Below are 23,253 nucleotides of genomic sequence, written 5' to 3'. Positions count from 1 at the left end.
TATTCCTTACTATTCCAAAAATAGGGCTGATATGGACTAATAATACTATTCTTATATACCTACTATGATAAAATTCCTGAACTAATACAGTATAGCTTTACATGCTCAATAACATCTTAGGAGAGCTCATATTTCATAAGTCTGGGATTTTTAAGAATGTTTAGGTGACTTTTTTACTTTTAGCAATGTAGGAAGTTTTACGATTTTAATTTACTTGGATTTTTTTAAATTTCATAACATAATTAAAATAAGATTAAATGTATAAATATTTTAGCTTATCAAGAATGTGGATCCTATACCCATGCTAACCACCCAAAAGCACAAAAGAGAGAGAAGGAAAGCAAGAAAAAAGAAACTTGATTTTCTTCCCAGATTACAACTACAGTGGTGCATCCTAATAGTGGATGTAGAAGAAGTTCAGCAGATAACCAGGCTGTTACTAAAAAAAAATCTCTATACAAAGACCAACACTGACATTGCTGCCATATAGGGACCAAAAAGTGGTAGATTTCAGTCCTGCAGAACATAAGAGATTACAGTACAGTTACAGATAGTGACTTAAGTCTGACGTTCTTTCTGATGGAATCATTCACTTTTCCCATCTTTTCCATCTGCCTCAAACCGACAACTTCTTCCGGTCAGTACTTGTCTGCAGAGATTATAGCAAAGACACACATTACTTCTCACATTTCCAGCACCGACCCCATCTATCCCCAACCTGCACAAACTTGTTATCCTTCTGATAACAATACATTACTGAGGGACAGTAATGTATTGTACAGCTGCAGCACTGAAGATAAGGCTGCTATGACCTGTAGTAAAAGATGGGTCTAAAGGCCCCTTCACATTAAGCGACGCTGCAGCGATACCGACAACGATCCGGATCGCTGCAGCGTCGCTGTTTGGTCGCTGGAGAGCTGTCACACAGACAGCTCTCCAGCGACCAACGATCCCGAAGTCCCCGGGTAACCAGGGTAAACATCGGGTTACTAAGCGCAGGACGGCGCTTAGTAACCCGATGTTTACCCTGGTTACCAGCGTAAAAGTTAAAAAAAACAAACACTACATACTTACCTACCGCTGTCTGTCCCTGGCGCTCTGCTTCTCTGCACTCCTCCTGTACTGGCTGTGAGCACAGCGGCCGGAAAGCAGAGCGGTGACGTCAACTCTCTGCTTTCCGGCTGACCGACGCTCACAGCCAGTACAGGAGGAGTGCAGAGCACAGCGCCGGGGACACAATCCTGAGAAAGGCACGTGATCTGCCAGACATTACTCTTGGAGGCCAAAAGGTCTCTTTTTTTCTGGATTTTTCAGTGGAAGTACAGTGCAAGACGTCCATGTTCCTTGACATTAGAAGAAGAATGCGTGCACTGAGTCTACAATACTCCATGATTTACCCTGCCAAGTTGAGAGTTGCTGTGCTGGGTTCCACTACATTTTTTTAAACCATAAAGTGAAAAAGTGCATACAATAGTGCAGGTTTGCCTGCTTGAGATAGTCCAGCTCCTTAGTTCTTTAACAAAGGCACACAATCCTGGAGGTCTACACACCTCCACACACACAGACCATGTATGAGACAAACGGGTCCCATTGTATCATGTGGCCTAGGGGTGGAGATACAGTGACCAGCTGTCCCACTCAACTCTTCAGCTGCTCACAAGAAACCCAGGCCTACCATGGCCGCTTAACACCTCTTAGGCTACGTTCACATTAGCGTTGTGCGGGGCAGTGTCGGCGACGCAACGCACAATGCATGCAAAAACGCATGCACAACGCAGCTTTTTGTGACGCATGCGTTCATTTTTGCATGATTTTTGGTGCAGAAAAAACTGCATCATGCAGCGTCCTCTGCGTCCTGACAGTTGTGCCTAAATGACGCATGCGTCACAAAACGCAAGACAACGCATGTCCATGCGCCCCCCCATGTTAAATATAGGGGCGCATGACGCATGCGTCGCCGCGGCTGCGCCCGACGCTGCCCCGCACAACGCTAATATGAACGTAGCCTAAGTGCTATGTGTACCAGAGTATTACTCCATTATACCTCGAACACCATACCTATTCACCCTTCCACCATGACCTCGCCTTTTCCCACTTATGTTGGATGTACCCTTCCCCTCTTTTAACCAGCTGTTTTACAACGCTTGGCCCACACCTGTCAGTCACCTGTCAGTAAATTACCGTATATACTCGAGTATAAGCCGACCCGAGTATAAGCCGACCCCCCTAATTTTGCCACAAAAAACTTGGAAAACGTATTGACTCGAGTATAAGCCTAGGGTAGGAAATGCAGCAGCTACCGGTGAATTTCAAAAATAAAAATAGATGCTCCATACCGTTCATTATTGCCCCATAGATGCTCCATATACAACTGTGCTATATAGAATGCTCTGAACCGTTCATTATGGCCCCATAGATGCTCCACATAAAGCTGTGCCATATGGAATGCTCTGCACCGTTCATTATGGCCCCATAGATTCTCCATAGAAAGCTGTTCCATATATATATTGCTCTGCACCGTTGATTATGGCCCCATAGATGCTCCTTATAAAGCTGTGCCCCATATATATTGCTCTGCACCGTTGATTATGGCCCCATAGATGCTCCTTATAAAGCTGTGCCCCATATAGAATGCTCTGCACCGTTGATTATGGCCCCATAGATGCTCCTTATAAAGCTGTGCCCCATATATAATGCTCTGCACCGTTGATTATGGCCCCATAGGTGCTCCATATATAATGCTGTGCCCCATATAGAATGCTCTGCACCGTTGATTATGGCCCCATAGATGCTCTTTATAAAGCTGTGCCCCATATATAATGCTCTGCACCGTTGATTATGGCCCCATAGGTGCTCCATATATAATGCTGTGCCCCATATAGAATGCTCTGCACCGTTGATTATGGCCCCATAGATGCTCCTTATAAAGCTGTGCCCCATATAGAATGCTCTGCACCGTTGATTATGGCCCCATAGATGCTCCTTATAAAGCTGTGCCCCATATATAATGCTCTGCACCGTTGATTATGGCCCCATAGGTGCTCCATATATAATGCTGTGCCCCATATAGAATGCTGTGCCATATAGAATGTTGCTGGTGCTGCAATAAAAAAAAAAAAAATCACATACTCACCTCTCTTGCTCAGGACGCCGGCGCTTTCAATATTTACCGGCTCCTCGTGCGGCTCCGTCTCCAGCACTGACGCTCAGCAGAGGGCGCGCACTGACTACGTCACCGCGCCCTCTAACCTGAGTGTCACTGCTAGAGGACGCTGCAGACGGAGCCGCACCAGAGCGAGGAGCAGGTAAATATCGCTCAGCGCTGCGCTCCCCGTATACTTACCTGCTCCTGGCGCGGTCCCTGCAGTACCTGGCTTCCCCGGCGCTGCAGCTTCTTCCTGTAATTGAGCGGTCACATTTACCGATCATTTACAGCAATGAATATGCGGCTCCTGCCCTATGGGAGGTGGAGCCGCCTATTCATTTCTGTAATGAGCGGTGCCATGTGACCACTCAGTACAGGAAGAATCTGCAGCATCGGGGAAGCCAGGGACTGCAGGGACCGCGCCAGGAGCAGGTAAGTATAACTACACAGCCCCCGCTCCCCCTCACCTGCCGACCCCCGGGTATATGACTCGAGTATAAGCCGAGAGGGGGACTTTCAGCCCCCCAAAATGGGCTGAAAATCTCGGCTTATACTCGAGTATATACGGTAACAATCTGTATTTCCTGAGATAGTGTGGTTAGACTCCAGAATTAGCACAAAAGATTTAGATGCTGAAATGCGGACTCCTGGATAGTCGACAAATTTAGCATAAACAATTTAGATGATGAAATGTATACTGCTGACTGGACCACACAATTTGCACAAAGGATTTAGATTCTGAAATGTGTATTCCTGGCTGGACCACAATATTAGCTCAAACAATTTTGATTATGAAATGTGGCCTGGTGCCTGCACGAGAATATTAGCACAAACAATTTTTATTATGAAATCTGGCTTCCTGCCTGCAACCAATATTACCTTATACTTTAGGTACCTTAAAACGTCATCTAGTCTCTGATTGGAATTGTTATTTTTCTTTTATTCATCATGTCCAGATGCCATGAAGACTTTTCACATCCACAGCTTGTCTCTGCAGAATTTTCCTATCTTCTGCACCACATCCTGACATAACACTCTTAAAAATTGTAGAGTGATTATAATGCTTCTGAATACAAATATGTGCCCTATGCTGAGCCCCTGGATAAATAATTGCCCCTCACTATATTCCCTGCATATAATATGTCCCACACACTGTTGTATGTACCTTTCACACTACCCTCTCCTTTCCATACTGGGCCACATCTTCACGTTGTCGTCTCACACTGTCCCCCCTATATTGCCAAGTCTCTATTCTGGGCCCCTCACACTTTTCTCCCCCCATAATGGCTCCTCACACACTACCCTTCTCCAGCATACTGTCTCCTCTCACATCCACCATACTAACCGTACTGTCTCCTCACATACTTTTATTTACCACCATGCTCTCTTATAGTGTCTCCTTACACATTCTCCCGTTCCCCATACAGTGTCAGCACCATCCATCTCACTCTCCATACTGTCTGCATACATTTTCCCCCATACTTTGTCCGCATATATTCCCCTATAGTGTGTCTGCATACATTTCCCCCTACTCCTCAAACTGTCAGCACCCATCCCCCTCATTCTTCATACTGTGTCACCATCCACCCCCCTTCGCTCAACATATTGTATATGCACCCATCCCCTCCCTCACTTCTCATACAGTATTCTCAAATGTCTCGCTTCCAATACTGTGTTCACACCCATCACCTCATTTCCTCCTCATATTTCTTCCTCCCTCTTGTTCCCCATACTGTGTCTGCACCCATCCCCCCTCTGACACTGTTGCCTCATACATGCCTCCCACCCCTAATCCTCATACTGTGTCTGTATCCAGCCCTTCCTCACTCCCCAAACTGTGTCTTCAAATTTCTCCATCCATTCACTCCTCATACTGTATCCACAATCATGCACCCCGTACTGTCCTCAAATTACAATAAATCTTTGATGTCTTCAGCTCCACTGGAGCACTTGCCACCTAATTGTGTCTCTGCTGATGTCTTCCTGAAGTGCTGGTGTTCAGGGCTTCACTTGCACTCGCGTCTGAAAGATGCGAGTAGAATTGATTGCTGAGAGTCGACGTGCTGCACCCTCTCTATGCCAACTGTCAGCTTAACAGCTGGCTCAAGGAGCTGCTGATTCCCAGAAAAGGTCATAGGTGTGGCTGATATGCTGATAGAGAGGACTCTGAGTGCCACCTGTGGCACGCGTATCATAGGTTCGCCATCAGTGGGCAATACAATAAGTCTCCTTATGCCATCTTGTTACTTTCCACAAGAAGAAATGTCCCCCTTAAACACTTTGTAAACCTATGGAATTTTATCCTAAAAAAATTTAGAAGACAGCTATTCTCAGAATGTAACCACCAGGTTATCTCTCATGTTTCTGTAATAAATTGTGGTCATTATTTCCCAGACTGTATCTATAGTTAAAATCCTTTACAATTAAAGTCCTATGATTGTCTAATGGGTCAGTCCTCCTCTGTTGTCCCAGGAGTACAACTTGGCACCTTCAGTTAGGCACAGAAGTCAATATTCAGAAATCATGTTGGCTTTTCTGTTCAACCATCATGAACTCATAGCTTGGTTGGATTCTGTGGATCATATGGTAAGAGGGCACATTTATCCTCCACACCGACCTGTCTCATGTTATTTTAAGATGCTGCACCTAATCCTTGCACCCATTTCTTCTGGTGATTCACATGCAGCCTTCAGTGAAGGCCATTAATACTTTTTCTATGTTAGATATTGGGCATAGTAAAGGTATGTTATGTAAGTAGGCAAAAAATCTTCTCATTCACCTATCTACTGTACATGTAATGAGATGGGTAAAGTCCAACTTTTTTGACTTGAGGTCACAAAGAGGTTACATTTATTTCTGCTCTAGACAAGGTCACATATAAATTAGAAACACTAGTCCTACATACAAATAATGCATGATATACTTTGCAAAATATATATAGTATATCTTAGTAGAATTTAGCGGCAGTGCTTCTCTAGCATTGCATGTTTCAACTGTGCAATGGATGGTATTGAGAGCTACACATCAAGCGCAGAGTGACACATGAGGGAAAGTAATCTCTTGTTGGAAGAACCATTCACACAGATCGATGACATTAACCCCAATAGGTGTTAGACAGGAGCTGATGGATGTGGCACCAGGCTGATCATGAATATCCTGAACACATGGAAGTTTCAAGCCTCACAGTAATACCCATCAGAGGTGTCGGGTTAACTGGTTCAAGGATTGTAGGTGAAGGATGGCAGCAGAAGTCCTCCTCTCTGTTTTCTGGCCATTAGCTCATTAACATGGTGTAGCTCTTGGTATGGATCTGTTTGTGAGCAGATTTTGTTTCTGTGAACCTATTATTTTATTACATGTGATATTCTTTACTTTTTTACAATAATTAAACATTAATCTTGGAAAGAATTAAAGGGAACCTGTCAGCAGGTTTTTTGCTACCTCATCTGAGAGCAGCCTGATGGAGGCAAAAAGAAGCTGAATCCAATCATGTATCACTTAGATTACTGGGTGCAGCCGTTCTCACACAGAGTTTTTAGATTTAGAGCTGAAGAAGCTTCCAGGCTCTCGGTGTACAAAGTCCATAGACAGTGAGCTGCTCATCACAGGAGGGGGCTTGGTGGACAAAGACTCACCAGCTCCTCATAGCAATGATAAATTACTGCTGCTAAAACAGTTGAAATAAACCAAAACCTGGAGCTTGATAAGAGAGGCATTGCTAAAATCTGTGTTTTAACCCCTACAGCATGCTGTCTTCAGATTACATAGTCAAAACCTCCTGACACATTCCCTTTAAGTAAAATGATAATGGCGTCATAGATAAGAAGGGAACTGGAATAGAGCGGTATTGTGTTTTGGAAGGTGACCATGAGAACTGCAAAGTTTCTAGGATTCCTTACAATCATCAATGGAAATGTAAAGCTACCAGCTCCAAGTCTACTTTGTAGTATCGACCTTTTGAATAGCTCCACAGAGAAGGAACCTCATAAATCTGTAGCCGTAAGCTAAAATATGCTTAAAAAGGTTTCTGATCTAAGCTTCCCTATGAAACATTAAATCCTATAATACCTCTGTTTAGACAGGAAATACACGCCTGAATTTTATGAGCTGGCGTGGAGAGCCTGTGGCCGGGTGTATTTACTTTTTGCTAGATAAGAACAGAGCAATTCCACTTTATTATATATTCCAGGTATGAGCTTAAACATCCATCGTCTTGGATAATTATGGCTTCTGGATCAGCAAAAGATAACTCACCTTAGCATGTATAGGAATTTTATTCCAAAGGCCTGTATAAAGTGTGGCCTTATTTTCTATTAACCCACTATAGTGTGAAGTTGCTGTTTTTGCTGCAAAAATGTTCCACATGAAGGATTGTAGGAAATTCTGAACTTCCTTGTTTTGTATTAACCTGTTGTATGGATATCCATATGGCAACCTGTAGTCTGCTGAAGGATTTTCAGGGCAGTGGCGGCGTTTTTATATCTTCTATTTCCATATTTTAATCAGAAGTATTAGTGTCACAATGTATAGGAACATGGCCTATTGTCAAATGGAATAGAAGAATTCATGTATTTTCAGGAAGGTTAAGCACAGAATGGCATGTTTTTAAAAAGGTCTAGTTCAGACCGATATGGCTACCTGTTCAGCTTCATATTGTGAACAGCTTCAGGAGCTGTTTTCTATTGCATACACGATTCTGGTCTATAAAATGAGACCGGATTTTTTTACCTGCAGATCAATTCCCATTTGCACTACCACTGGTCAATGAGCTGTGAGTGTGTGGTCTGCCATTCACATGAACTAAAAACATACTTGACTGACTGTGCCAAAAAGAGGTCCCAGATTTGGTATTTGATGGGCCATGAACATATTTATTGTATCATATTATGGTAGATTGACTCACTAGGCTGCACACAGAGGTAGACACAGGAACGCTTCTGCTCTTCCACTGGTTTATTTTAAAGGTACAGCATAAACCAGTGCACAGTTCAGCAAAGTAAACATGGCCTTTCTGGAATAATGGGAAAATAAAAGATAACATACAGCACACTCCATGTGGCTGCAGGGATCTGCCCGCTCGGGGTAAACAGCAAGGTTCTGCTTTCTTTCACATAAACAACCGCTCTGGAGCTTTTGTCTCCAGGAACACTGAACACTGATTCAGAAGGCTGACAATTTATCTCCTAACCCACACCCTGGGGTGGAGATATGATGAACAGCCTCCCACCCACTTTTAATACTAATAATAATTTTTATTTATACAGCGCCAACATATTCCGCAGCACTTTACAATTAAGCGGGGACATGTACAGATAATAAATTCAGTACAAGTTAAGACAATTTAAACAGTGACATTAGGGGTGAGGTCCCTGCTCGCAAGCTTACAATCTACAAGATTACAATCTACAAGATCAACTGTTCATTAAACCTAGCCCTTAACATTGCCGATTTCCCCCCTCAGCACTTAGTGTATTGCAGCATTTTCTAGGCTCATATCACTGAAGCTAAAAACCTCAGTGATACATACAGTGAGGCAAAAAAGTATTTAGTCAGTCAGCAATAGTGCAAGTTCCACCACTTAAAAAGATGAGAGGCATCTGTAATTTACATCATAGGTAGACCTCAACTATGGGAGACAAACTGAGAAAAAAAAATCCAGAAAATCAAATTGTCTGATTTTTAACAATTTATTTGCATATTATGGTGGAAAATAAGTATTTGGTCAGAAACAAAATTTCATCTCAATACTTTGTGATATATCCTTTGTTGGCAATGACAGAGGTCAAACGTTTTCTGTAAGTCTTCACAAGGTTGCCACACACTGTTGTTGGTATGTTGGCCCATTCCTCCATGCAGATCTCCTCTAGAGCAGTGATGTTTTTGGCTTTTCGCTTGGCAACACGGACTTTCAACTCCCTCCAAAGGTTTTCTATAGGGTTGAGATCTGGAGACTGGCTAGGCCACTCCAGGACCTTGAAATGCTTCTTACGAAGCCACTCCTTCGTTGCCCTGGCGGTGTGCTTTGGATCATTGTCATGTTGAAAGACCCAGCCACGTTTCATCTTCAATGCCCTTGCTGATGGAAGGAGGTTTGCACTCAAAATCTCACGATACATGGCCCCATTCATTCTTTCATGTACCCGGATCAGTCGTCCTGGCCCCTTTGCAGAGAAACAGCCCCAAAGCATGATGTTTCCACCACCATGCTTTACAGTAGGTATGGTGTTTGATGGATGCAACTCAGTATTCTTTTTCCTCCAAACATGACAAGTTGTGTTTCTACCAAACAGTTCCAGTTTGGTTTCATCAGACCATAGGACATTCTCCCAAAACTCCTCTGGATCATCCAAATGCTCTCTAGCAAACTTCAGACGGGCCCGGACATGTACTGGCTTAAGCAGTGGGACACGTCTGGCACTGCAGGATCTGAGTCCATGGTGGCGTAGTGTGTTACTTATGGTAGGCCTTGTTACATTGGTCCCAGCTCTCTGCAGTTCATTCACTAGGTCCCCCCGCGTGGTTCTGGGATTTTTTCTCACCGTTCTTGTGATCATTCTGACCCCACGGGGTGGGATTTTGCGTGGAGCCCCAGATCGAGGGAGATTATCAGTGGTCTTGTATGTCTTCCATTTTCTAATTATTGCTCCCACTGTTGATTTCTTCACTCCAAGCTGGTTGGCTATTGCAGATTCAGTCTTCCCAGCCTGGTGCAGTGCTACAATTTTGTTTCTGGTGTCCTTTAACAGCTCTTTGGCCTTCACCATAGTAGAGTTTGGAGTCAGACTGTTTGAGGGTGTGCACAGGTGTCTTTTTATACTGATAACAAGTTTAAACAGGTGCCATTACTACAGGTGATGAGTGGAGGAAAGAGGAGACTCTTAAAGAAGAAGTTACAGGTCTGTGAGAGCCAGAAATCTTGATTGTTTGTTTCTGACCAAATACTTATTTTCCACCATAATATGCAAATAAATTGTTAAAAAAAACAGACAATGTGATTTTCTGGATTTTTTTTTCTCAGTTTGTCTCCCATAGTTGAGGTCTACCTATGATGTAAATTACAGACGCCTCTCATCTTATTAAGTGGTGGAACTTGCACTATTGCTGACTGACTAAATACATTTTTGCCCCACTGTATCTCTTCTCTATTACTTTGCCAGTGACTTTATCACATATCTCCCCCCCCCCCCCCCACTGCCCATGGTTTTTGGCACCTTCAGTCAACAGACAGAGAAGTTTAGACTGTTACCTTGCAGTTTTCCAGGCCTGTGCTCCACATGATATTTTAAGTCCTGAAGCCCTAGAAACGATCTAGTCACCTGGTCGTTCTTCCCCTTCCCTCATCCATCTTAGAGGCGCATGATCTGACACTAGCCTGAACTTCTGGCTTAACAGTTAGTACCTCAGTGAGTCTATTGCCCATTTGATGGCAAAGCATTCTTTGTCTACAATGGCATAGTTTTTCTCACAGGAGGATAGTTTCCTACTTAGATACATGACTGGATGTTCTTTCACATTTACTTCCTGGGACAACACGTCTCACAACACGACCTCTGAGGCATCCATTTGGACCACAAATTTCCTACTGAAGTCTGGTGCGATCAAGACAAGCTGCTTACACAGGGCAAACTTCAACTCATTGAAACTCTGCTACAAGAGATCAGCTGGCCATCGACGGTTTCGTTCCCTTAAGAAGGTTGAGCAGGGGTGCGGCTGTCATGGTGAAATTCGGGATAAATCGGCGATAGTATCCCACGATTCCCATAAACGCCCGTACCTGTTTCTTGGAGACCAGCTGTGGCTAATTTTGGATTGCCTCCACCTTATTCACTCGTGGCTTTATGTCGCCTATTTCAACAATGCCCAAGTATTTTGCCTCCTCTTTCCCCATGGCACACTTCTTTGGGTTTATGTTAAACCCTGCCTTCCTCTGCGCATCCAGTATGGTCTGAACCTTCAGCAGGTGAGTTCCCCAATCCAGGCTGAATATTACTATATCGTCGAGGGAAGCTGTGGCATACTTTTTGTTGGGGGCTAGAATCCGATCCATGGCCCCCTGGAAGGTAGCTGGGGTTCCTTGAGAGTCCAAAAGGCAACCTGGCATACTATACCCATCAGGTGCAGAGAAGACAGTCTTCTCCTTGGCACTTTGGGAGAGGGGGACTTGCGAGTACCCTTTTGTTAGGTCCAGTGCAGTGATTTATCTGGCTGACCCTAGCCTCTCAATGAGTTCATCAACATGGGGCATGAGACATGCGTCGAATTTGGACACCTCATTGAGTTTCATGTAGTCATTACAGAAATACCACTCTACATCAATCTTTGGCACAAGGATAATGGGGCTGGGCTAGCCATACTTTGATTCCTCAATGATGCCCAGGCACAACATTCTCCTTGCCTCTTTTGAAATCACCTCGCAACAGGCTTTGGGGATTCTAAACTGCTCTTGGTTCACCTGCACATGGCTCAATCAAGATTTCATGCTCCAAACCATCCTGGCAACTCCGAAAATAGGTTTTGGTTCCGCTAAAGCAGTTCTCGGCACTGTTGTGTTTCGGCCGGTGACAGTGTCTCTGCCACTGTGCCATCCTTGACCTTGGCTTCCAGATTGGCCCCCAGGCACATAACTTAAACCTGTACCTTGTCTCACCATGGTTTAAGCAGGTTGATGTGGTACACTTGATATAGCTTTCTTCTCTCAGACTGGTGTACCTTGTAGTTGATGTCACTCAGCTTCTTGACCACCTCGTATGGCCCCTGCCATTTGACCAGAAATTTACTGTGGGGATCAACACCAACACCCAGTCTCCAGGGCTAAATTGTCTCGACCTCACCGATTGAATGTTGACCCTTGCCTGGGTCTCATGGGCTTGAAGGAGGCTCTCCTTCATGATCGGCATCACCTTTGGGCAGCAACTAACAGAATGGTCTTTTAAAAGGAAAAATGCAAAGTACTACATCTGGGCAATAATAATGAAAAAAAGCATATACAGAATGGGAGGAATAGGGCTAAGCAACAGCACATGTGAAAAAGACTTGGGTATACTAATAGATCATAAACTGAACATGAGTCAACAGTGTGATGCAGCAGCAAAAAAGGCAAGGGGGTTGAACCAGATGTCCCAGGAGGTCCCTTCCAACTCTACTATTCTATGATTCTATGATTTGCCACATGTTCAATGATACTGCTGTGAGGTGTAACTTGTGGTACTCAGGAGGTTTCCTTTGCAATATTCAGAAGTCCCCTATGGTGCCATCCGTATAGCTACTTTAACGGTGAGAACCTCGTAGAGGCATGTGGAACTTCACTAATAGAGAACAGCTGATACAGGAGTAGGCAATCCCAGTCTCTGCCATACTTTTCTAGAACCTTCTTAAACCTGGACTTCAAGGTCTTATTGATCCTCTCCACCAGGCCGCCTGTCTGCAGATGGTACACTGACATCCTGAGCTGTGTAATCTGGAGAGCTTTACACAACTCTCATTACCCTGGACATGAAAGGCGTTCCTTGATCCATTAAGATCTCCTTTGGCAGGCGCGTCCAGGGCTGAGGAGTTTTTCATTGGTACTGCCTTGGGGTACCGTGTTGCATAATCCATGACTACCAGGATATATTGGTGCCGTTTGGTGGACTTTACTAGGGGCACTACAAAGTTCATGGCAATCCAGTCAAATGGGACCTTCATAATGGGTCCATGGAAGTGGGAGACGGGAGTAGTCAGCTGACAGGTAGGACATGGCTGGCAATATTTAACAATCTCTTGGAAACACTCCAGCCAGTAGAACCTTTGAAGTAACCGCTCTTGGGTTTTGTCTACACCAAGATGCTCACCAAAGACATGAGAATGGGCCAGGTCTAGTACCCTACACCTATAGAGTCCCAGTACCTGCTCTAAATACTTACCCTCTCAGTTTAGTGGCCCAATTTGCCAAATCCACATTTACCATGAAATATGGAAACCCTGTGTCGGCCTCCAACTCTTGAGCAACCCCATTTATCATGGGTCAACGTTTCAATCTTGTCACCAGGAAGAACACATAGATGAGACTTGTCCACCTCTGACTGTGATGGGGATTCTTCATGGTTGAACTAGTTCCTATTTAAGTAACTTGGCATCACTGACTCTTGCATAAGTCATAGAACAAGCTAAAGTCCTACCCTACCCTATTATTAAAGGGTGTAGCAGGTCTTTAACTACTCTGACCTCATGGGACTCTGTTCCACGTTTCATTTTTGTAGTTACTCTGGCAACGGGGTAGTCCTTGGCATCACTCTGCAGTCCATCTGTTCGGTGGACATAGGAGAACGGACAATTATATGGACCATGACAACAAATTAAGTCCTTTTCAGCAATCCCTCAGTGACTCATCGGGACCTCTGACTCCCCCCATTGTGGCTTTATTACCCTTCTTTTGAAAGTCAAACTCCTTCTGGGTACTCCTGTATGCAACACTACCCGCTTTCCTTAAGGACTTGTCGATCATCTGCTAAATTCCAATAGGACATCCCGTTCATCCACATTCCGGGGGTTCTCCCTGGGCAACCCAGGAAGGGAGTGGATGAATCTGTCTATAACCACTCACACGGCCATCAGGGCTGGGGTGTAGGACTGCGGCTTCAACCACTTTCGTACCAGATGTAGTAGGTTGAATATTTGGGAATGGGGTTCACCAGTTAAATAGGGGATCAGCACATTCACCCATTGCTCCAGCGGCAGCTTCTCCTGCTCTGCTACACCTTTGAACACAATCAAAAATGCCTCAACATCATTCCCTAGGGTCACATTTTGCATGGCTCGTCTTACCGCTTTCATCACCTGGACTTGGGGGGGGCTGCCGGCCTTACACAAATGGCCTCTGCAAGTAGTTCCATCTTCCACATAGGCAACTCTTGATGCCGTTGTTGTTGCTGATGCTGCTGTTGGAGCTGCTACACCAACAGTTTATTTGTTTCCTGCTGTGTTAGCTGCTGCTGGGCTTAGACCAGATGCTTGATCAGCTACTCTGTGCTGTCTGACTTCTATTTCTGGCTCACTGCCACCTTCACCCAAGACATGCAGGTTATCAGGAACATTTTGACAACCATTAAGCATATGGATAGATCAATCATGCTTTAGGGTTGTGTTGTAGCCAATGGCACTGGGAATATTTCATGGCTAGAGGGAAGAATGGATTAAATCAAATTCTTGATGCAAACATAACACAATCTGTAAAAAGCTGAAGTTGAAAAAAGATGGCTTCTACAAATGAATAATGATCCTAAACACACGTTAAAATCCACAATAGACTACCTCAAAAGGCGCAGGTTGAAGGTTTTACAATGGCCCTCACAGTCCCCTGATCCGAATATTAATGAAAATATGTGGCTAGACTGCAAAATAGCAGTGCATGCAAGACTACCCAGGAATCTCACAGAACTGAAAGAATTTTGCAAGGAAGAGTGGGTGAAAATCCCTCAAACATTACTTGAAAGACTCTTGTCTGGCTACAAAATGTATTTACAAGTGGTGATACTTTCAAATGGGGGTGCTACTAGGTACTAACAATGCAGGGTGCCAAAATGTTTGCATTGGCTCATTTTCCTTTTTATAATTTGTAAAATGTAAAAGATAAAAATGTATTTATTTTTTGCCTAAAATAGGAAATTTGTCATCGTTATCTTTAGGACTTTTAAAGATCATTTCATCTTCAACTTGCTTAACTGTTCACAATAACTGTAATTTGGCCAAACTTTAACATGTCTCTGTATGGCGCTACAAGTTAACCTACAAGATGTCTTTTAAAATAATTATTCTGTGAGATTTTTTTTCTTTCTTATTTTTAGAGTAGAACAACAAACATATTTTCCTTGATAGGATTTTTTTTAAACTTTATCTTTAATCAATATAGAAAAACACATACCATACAATCGCAAGACACTATTTGTGCCTAGATAGTTCCAAAGAGACAATCACTGAGGGACGGAAATAACAACCATAGAAATTAACTTATTCCTCAAATTCTGAGGACTGTATAGAATAATAACATAATTTAAAGAGCAGGATATGAAAATACATAGCCCTAGTTATTTAGGCTAAGACTAACAATCCAGAAAAAAATAATTGAATGCAATTAATAAAGAAGAGAGAAGAAGAAACAAAAAATCAGAAAGGAAAACAGCAGAAGAAGAAACATGAATAGGAAGATAAGGGGTGGAGAAGGGAGAAAAGGCAATATGAAAAGTTGCTCCCAGGTGGGGCCTAAAGAGCGCAAATCATTTCTCCCCAATTAAAGGCCTGGTAGTCATCGACGTTTTGAATTCCATGCAATAATATCAGATTTTCTCGAAACAATCATAATAATTATTAATCGAAGCAGTGAGTTCTTCCATTAACATCACCTCACTTATTTTAGTGAAGCAGAGTGAGTTTGTCAAAGCAGAGAGCATTTCTTATGGCAGGGGTGTCAAACTGCATTCCTCGAGGGCCGCAAACCATGCGGGTTTTCAAGATTTCCTTAGCATTGCACAAGGTGCTGCAATCATTATGTGTGTAGGTGATTAAATTATCACCTGTGCAGTACAAGCAAATCCTGAAAACATGACCTGTTTGCAGCCCTCGAGGAATGCAGTTTGACACACCTGTCTTATGGTGTTCCTCATGTCTGACTGTCTCTAAGGCTAGGGTCACACCAGCGTATCATCCGAGAGAATCTGGAAGATTATGCTACTCACACTCTGACCAAATTCTGATCACAGTGTGATCCGATTTTCTTGGATGAGGAAAATGATGGAAAAAAAACAATTCTCCATCTTCTCCATTCTGTCAGTCTGTGAAAATCAGATGTCATCCGAGTGCAGTTCAATGTTTTCCACAGACTTGTTGACTTACATACCCGAGTGCTATCCAAGAATTGGATCCAAGTTAAGCATGGTACGATTTTTTTTTCCTCGGGCCGACTCTATCTAAGGCCAGTCTCACACGTCCAGATAATTCCGGTACCGGAAAAATCGGTACCAGAATTATCCGTGTCTGTGTCTCCGTGAGCACACGTAGCCCATCCGTGCGGCACACGTGTGCCGCCCGTGTGCCAACTGGGTACCACACGGAGCGTGCAGGAGACAGCGCTAGAGATAAGCGCTGTCCCCTGCATCTGGTGCTGAAGCGGCCATTCATATCTTCTCTCCAGCAGCGTTTGCTGGAAAGAAGATATGAAAAATCCTGTCCTGTCCTCGCCGCACCTTCTCCTGTATGAGCGGTCACGTGGGGCTTACAGTAGCGCTGTCTCCTGCACGTCACACAGACAGCTTCCGTGTGTGGTACGTGTTTTACACGGACCCATTGACTTTCCCACGAACACTGACATGTCTCCATGTTTTGCACACGGACACACGGTCCGTTAAAACACGCTGACATGTGCAGTGACACATTGATTTCAATGTGTCTACGTGAGTCAGTGTCTCCGGTACGTGAGGAAACTGTCACCTCACGTACCGGAGCCACTGACGACTGACGTGTGAAATCGGCCTAAGGAAAATATGTGACATGTGAACAACCCTATAGAATAAGATTGGTCCGAGTATGATCCGATGTTTTGTCGGATCGCACTTGTACCAAAATTGCATCTGCACAATCCCTGATGAGAATTAATATTTAGGTGCAACTATTTTTATTCGTAAGTGTTAACACTTTGTGAGTATCTGGCTCTGCATGAGTCTAAGAATAGTCTTTGTATTTCTATTAGATTGACAGCCTATTTCTAACTTTTTATTCTCATTAGCTCAGTATGTAAAACATGTCTGGAGTTGTTAAAACAACAATGAAAACATTAGGGTTGCTAAGACCTAAAGCACAGCACTGTTTTACTGTTGTTAAAGAGTTTTCATCTGAGCTAATAAATAATTCAGTTTAGCAATTTTTAATATGACCTTGGGTTTCTTATATCTCATTCATTTATAGACTTACAGAATAATATTTTTGTTGACCTTCCATCAAAGACGCCGTCCAACTCAGTTACGTTGTGAATATACAAAAGCTGTCTCTGCTGCAATCACAACCTAATTATACAATTATACCTCTGTGGTTTCATTTGATGCCTGATGTGTCAAAAGTAATCAGTCGTGGGTGATTTCGACAATGACTATTCAAAATAACTTGGCTGCCAGAGTAACTTAACGGAATATAGTTATTATTGCTGCAGACTGAAAGTAGGGAAAATGTCTAACATTGTTACTTGGACATTATTAAAAGAAATATTGAAGCATATTTATGTCTATATTTGTCCAATGGGAATATTTTTGGAAGTAAATTATACTGTAATAGTTATTCTCCCACATAACTAAATATATAAATGTTAATATTCTTTTTGAGCTGCTGCGTTCCATTACAGTTTATATACTTCATTTTGAAACATTCACTTTTTCTCTGTATTTCTCCACTGTTTTACATCAAGTTTTCTAGTTTTTTTTCATCACCAATGGTCTCTCCACAGCCTAATCCATTGATTTCTTTAGCAAGCCCTTTAAGGATATACAGTGCCTTGCGAAAGTTTTCAGCCCCCTGGAACTTTTCAACCTTTTCCCACATATCATGCTTCAAACATAAACATACCAAATGTAAATTTTTGGTGAAGAATCAACAACAAGTGGAACACAATTGTGAAGTTGAACTAAATTTATTGGTTATTTCAAATTTATGTAGAAATTCAAAAACTGAAAAGTGGGGCGTGCAATATTATTTGGCCCCTTTAACTTAATACTTTGTTGCGCCACCTTTTGCTGCGATTACAGCTGCAAGTCCCTTGGGGTATGTCTCAATCAGTTTTGTACATCGAGAGACTGAAATTCTTGCCGATTCTTCCTTGACAAACAGCTCAAGCTCAGTGAGGTTTGATGGAGATAGTTTGTGAACAGCAGTTTTCAGCTCTTTCCACAGATTCTCGATTGGATTGAGGTCTGGACTTTGACTTGTCCGTTCTAACACCTGGATACGTTTATTTGTGAACCATTCCATTGTACATTTTGCTTTATGTTTGGGATCATTGTCTTGTTGGAAAACAAATATCCGTCCCAGTCTCAGGTCTTTTGCAGACTCCAACAGGTTTTCTTCAAGAATAGTCCTGTATTTGGCTCCATCCATCTTCCCATCAATTTTAACCATCTTCCCTGTCCCTGCTGAAGAAAAACAGGCCCAAACCATGATGCTGCCACCACCATGTTTGACAGTGGGGATGGTGTGTTCATGGTGATGAGCTGTGTTGCCTTTACGCCAAACATATCATTTGGCATTGTTGCCAAAAAGTTTGATTTTGGTTTCATCTGACCAGAGCACCTTCTTCCACATGTTTGGTGTGTCTCCCAGGTGGCCTGTTGCAAACTTTAAATGACACTGTTTTTGGATAGCTTTGAGAAATGGCTTTCTTCTTGCCACTCTTCCATAAAGGCCAGATTTGTGCAGTGTACGACTAATTGTTGTCCTATGGACAGACTGTCCCACCTCAGCTGTAGATCTAGATCAGTTTATTCAGAGTGATCATGGGCCTCTTGTCTGCATCTCTGATCAGTCTTCTCCTTGTTTGAGATGAAAGTTTAGAGGGACGGCCGGGTCTTAGTAGATTTGCAGTGGTATGATACTCTTTCCATTTCAATATGATTGCTTGCTCAGTGCTCCTTGGGATGTTTAAAGTTTTGGAAATCATTTCGTATCCAAATCCAGCTTTAAACTTCTCCACAACAGTATCACGGACCTGCCTGTTGTGTTCCTTGGTCTTCATGATGCTCTCTGTGCTTCAAACAGAACCCTGAGACTATCACAGAGCAGGTGCATTTATACAGAGACTTGATTACACACAGGTGTATTATATTTATCATCATTAGGCATTTAGGACAACATTGGGTCATTCAGAGATCCACAATGAATGGTACTCTGTCCTCCTCTTCCTGGACCTGTCGGCTACCTTTGACACAGTGGACCATTCCCTATTATTACAGACCCTCTCATCCCTTGGCATCACAGACTTGGCCCTATCCTGGATCTCACCATACTTAACAGACCGGACATTCAGAGTCTCCCACTCACACACCACCTCCTCACCTCGCCCCCTATCTGTCGGAGTCCCACAAGGTTCAGTCCTAGGGCCACTGCTCTTCTCCATTTACACCTTTGGCCTGGGACAGCTCATATAATCTCATGGCTTTCAGTATCATCTCTATGCTGATGACACACAGATCTACATCTCTGGACCAGATATCACCTCCCTACTAACCAGAATCCCTCAATGTCTGTCCACTATTTCATCCTTCTTCTCTGCTAGATTCCTGAAACTTAACATGGACAAAACAGAATTCATCATCTTTCCCCATCTCATGTGACCCCCCCAACGAACCTATCCATTACAGTAAATGGCTGCCCACTCTCCCCAGTCCCACAAGCTCGCTGCCTCGGGGTAATCCTTGACGCTGATCTCTCCTTCAAACCACATATCCAAGCCCTTTCCATTTCCTGCCGACTTCAATTCAAACATATTTCACGAATCTGTTCATTCCTCAACCAAGAATCTGCAAAAACCCTAGTCCATGCCCTCATCATCTCTCGCCTTGACTACTGCAACCTCCTGCTCTGTGGCCTCCCCTCGAACACTCTCGCACCCCTCCAATCTATTCTAAACTCTACTGCCCGACTAATCCACCTGTCCCCCCGCTAATCCCCAGCTTCTCCCCTCTGTCAATCCCTTCACTGGCTCCCCATTGCCCAGAGACTCCAGTACAAAACCCTAACCATGACGTACAAAGCCATCCACAACCTGTCTCCTCCATACATCTGTGACCTTGTCTCCTGGCCGGTACTTACCTACATGCAACCTCCGATCCTCACAAGACCTCCTTCTCCACTCCCCTGTTATCTCCTCTTCCCACAATCGTATACAAGATTTCTCTCGCGTATCACCCCTACTCTGGAACCCTCTACCACAACACATCAGACTCTTGCCTACCATCGAAACCTTCAAAAAGAGCCTGAAGACCTACCTCTTCTGACAAGCCTACAACCTGCAGTAACCACGGATCGACCAAACCGCTGCATGACCAGCTCTACCCTCGCCTACTGTATTCTCACCCATCCCTTGTAGATTGTGAGCCTTCGTGGGCAGGGTCCTCTCTTCTCCTGTACCAGTTATGACTTGTATTGTTTAAAATTATTGGACTTGTTTTTATTATGTATACCCCTCCTTACATGTAAAGCTCCATGGAATAAATGGCGCTATAACAATAAATAATAATAATAATAATGAACTTCTGGAGTGAGTTTGCTGCACTGAAAGTAAAGGGGCCGAATAATATTGCACGCCCCATTTTTCAGTTTTTGAATTTCCACAAAAATTTAAAATAACCAATAAATTTCGTTCAACTTCACAATTGTGTTCCACTTGTTGTTGATACTTCACCAAAAATTAACATTTGGTATCTTTATGTTTGAAGCATGATATGTGGGAAAAGGTTGAAAAGTTTCAGGGGGCCGAATACTTTCGCAAGGCACTGTATATTCTCAGCCTGTGTGATGTGCGAATTCGGTCTATATAACAAATTAATCTACTGTGCTTCATATAATGGACTGGACATATGCCAGTTACCAATGTAGATCAGGAGAGCAGACTGTCAGTCATTACATGTCTCTCACTGGTAATGCCTCCTTTCATTTACAGTAAGCCCTCGAGGCAAAGTCATTCATTCACAGCTCATTTAGCTATTAAGAAAGCAAATGTGCATTACTCTGAAATAAGACATCAGCTCACAGATATCAAAATATCGCAGTATCCAACTTTCTATAACCTACATACCCATATAGACGGCTTAGGAGGGTTCATTCTACTGACAGATGCCCTTTATACACAACATATCATACTACCATACAGGGCATTAATGCATGTACTTGTGCATGGGGCCCGGCAAGCAGAAGGGGCCCTGTTGTGAATTCTGCTTTTGGGTTCCCTCCAGTGGTTGAAGGTGGGAATGCAGTTGTCTCTGAGTCACAGTCCTGGCCAGGTGTATCTGCTGATTGCAGTTCTGACTGGGATATTTAGGTGTGCAGGATTCATTAGTCCTTGCCAGTTGTCAATATTTCTTGTGAAGTGTTGGATCACTTTCTGGCTTCTCCTGCTTAGCTGCCAATTCAGCAAAGATAAGTGTCTGTTTCTTTTTCTGTGGCACACAAGCTGTGTGCTTATATTCTGTGCTATTCATTTGTTTTTTCTTGTCCAGCTTACACTGTGTCAGTGTTTTTTCAGTCTTGTTGGATTCTCTGGAGTTGCAGATATACGCTCCACATCTTTAGTTAGATGGTGGAGTTTTAGCATTTTCTGCTGTGGATATTTTTGGAAGGATTTTAATACTGACCGCTTAGTATCCTGTCCTATACTTTCCTATTTTAGCTAGACTGGCCTCTTTTGCTAAATCCTGTTTCCTGCCTACGTGTGTCTTTTCCTCTACTGCTCACAGTCAATATTTGTGGGGGGCTGCCTATCCTTTGGGGTTCTGCTCTGAGGCAAGGTAGATTTCCTATTTCCATCTATAGGGGTATTTAGTCCTCCGGCTGTGACGAGGTGTCTAGGTTTTGTTAGGCACACCCCACGGCTACTTCTAGTTGCGGTGTTAGGATCAGGGTTTGCGGTCAGTATAGTTACCACCTACTCCAGTGAAAGTTTTCATGCTGCTCCAAGGTCACCTGATCATAACAGTACAACTGGCCAACAATGAGTTAATTGCATCTCAGAAGAAGGGAGGAAAGGTTTTGAGCCATTTTTTTTTCTCAGCCTGTTTTGTCTTCTCCTCCCTCTTAATCTCTGGGTGGCTGAGGAACCTAGTACTAACATGAATGTTCAGGAGTTAGCTTCTCGTGTGGATCAGCTTGCTGCTAGGGTACAGGGTATTTCGGATTATATTGTTCAGACTCCTGCTTTAGAACCTAAGATTCCCACTCCTGATTTATTTTTTGGTGACAGATCCAAATTTTTGAGTTTCAAAAATAACTGTAAACTGTTTTTTGCATTGAGACCCCGGTCCTCTGGTGATCCCATTCAGCAGGTTAAAATCATCATATCCCTGCTGCGTGGTGACCCACAGGATTGGGCATTTTCCCTGGAATCTGGGAATCCGGCTTTGCTTAATGTAGACTCCTTTTTTCAGGCTTTGGGATTATTATATGATGAACCTAATTCTCTGGATCAAGCTGAGAAGACCTTGTTGGCCCTGTCTCAGGGTCAAGAGGCAGCAGAATTGTATTGTCAGAAATTCAGAAAATGGTCTGTGTTGACTAAATGGAATAATGATGCTTTGGCGGCAATTTTCAGAAAGGGTCTTTCTGATTCCGTTAAAGATGTTATGGTGGGGTTTCCCACGCCTTTCGGTCTGAGTGATTCTATGTCTCTGGCCATTCAGATTGACTGGCGCTTGCGGGAGCGCAGAACTATGCGCGCTGTGGCGTTATCCTCAGAGCAAATTCCTGAGCCAATGCAGTGTGATAGGATTCTGCCTAGAACGGAACGACAAGGTTTCAGACGTCAGAATAGGTTGTGTTATTATTGTGGCGACGCTTCTCATGTCATTTTTGTCTGCCCTAAGCGGACAAAGAGGATCGCCAGTTCTATTACCATCAGTACTGTACAACCTAAATTTTTGTTATCTGTGTCCTTGATCTGCTCATTGTCATCATTTTCTGTCATGGCGTTTGTGGATTCAGGCGCCGCCTTGAACTTAATGGACTTTGAGTTTGCCAAGCGTTGTGGTTTTCCCTTGCAGCCTTTGCAGAACCCTATTCCTTTAAGGGGCATTGATGCTACACCCTTGGCTAAAAATAAGCCCCAGTTTTGGACACAGGTGACCATGCGCATGGCGCCAGCCCATCAGGAAAATTGTCTATTTCTGGTGTTGCATAATTTGCATGATGCTATCGTGATGGGTTTTCCGTGGTTGCAGGTACATAATCCTGTGTTGGATTGGAAGTCCATGTCTGTGACTAGTTGGGGTTGTCAGGGGGTTCATAATGATGTTCCTTTGATGTCAATCTCCTCTTCTTCCTCTTCTGAAATTCCAGAGTTTTTGTCTGATTTTCAGGATGTATTCGATGAGCCCAAGTCCAGT

At 43.4% G+C, this 23,253-nt stretch overlaps 1 protein-coding gene across 1 annotated transcript in view; it reads left to right on the top strand.

The window, feature by feature from the left end:
• LOC138658308 (uncharacterized) overlaps positions 1–23,253 on the top strand; it is a 192,294-nt gene that overhangs the window by 131,760 nt on the left and 37,281 nt on the right. The window lies entirely within an intron of this gene.

This window comes from Ranitomeya imitator, chromosome 1, assembly GCF_032444005.1.
Source record: "Ranitomeya imitator isolate aRanImi1 chromosome 1, aRanImi1.pri, whole genome shotgun sequence".
Taxonomy (NCBI): Eukaryota; Metazoa; Chordata; class Amphibia; order Anura; family Dendrobatidae; genus Ranitomeya; species Ranitomeya imitator.
Note: the sequence above shows the minus strand (reverse complement) of the source record. Positions and strands in the feature narration are given on the sequence as shown.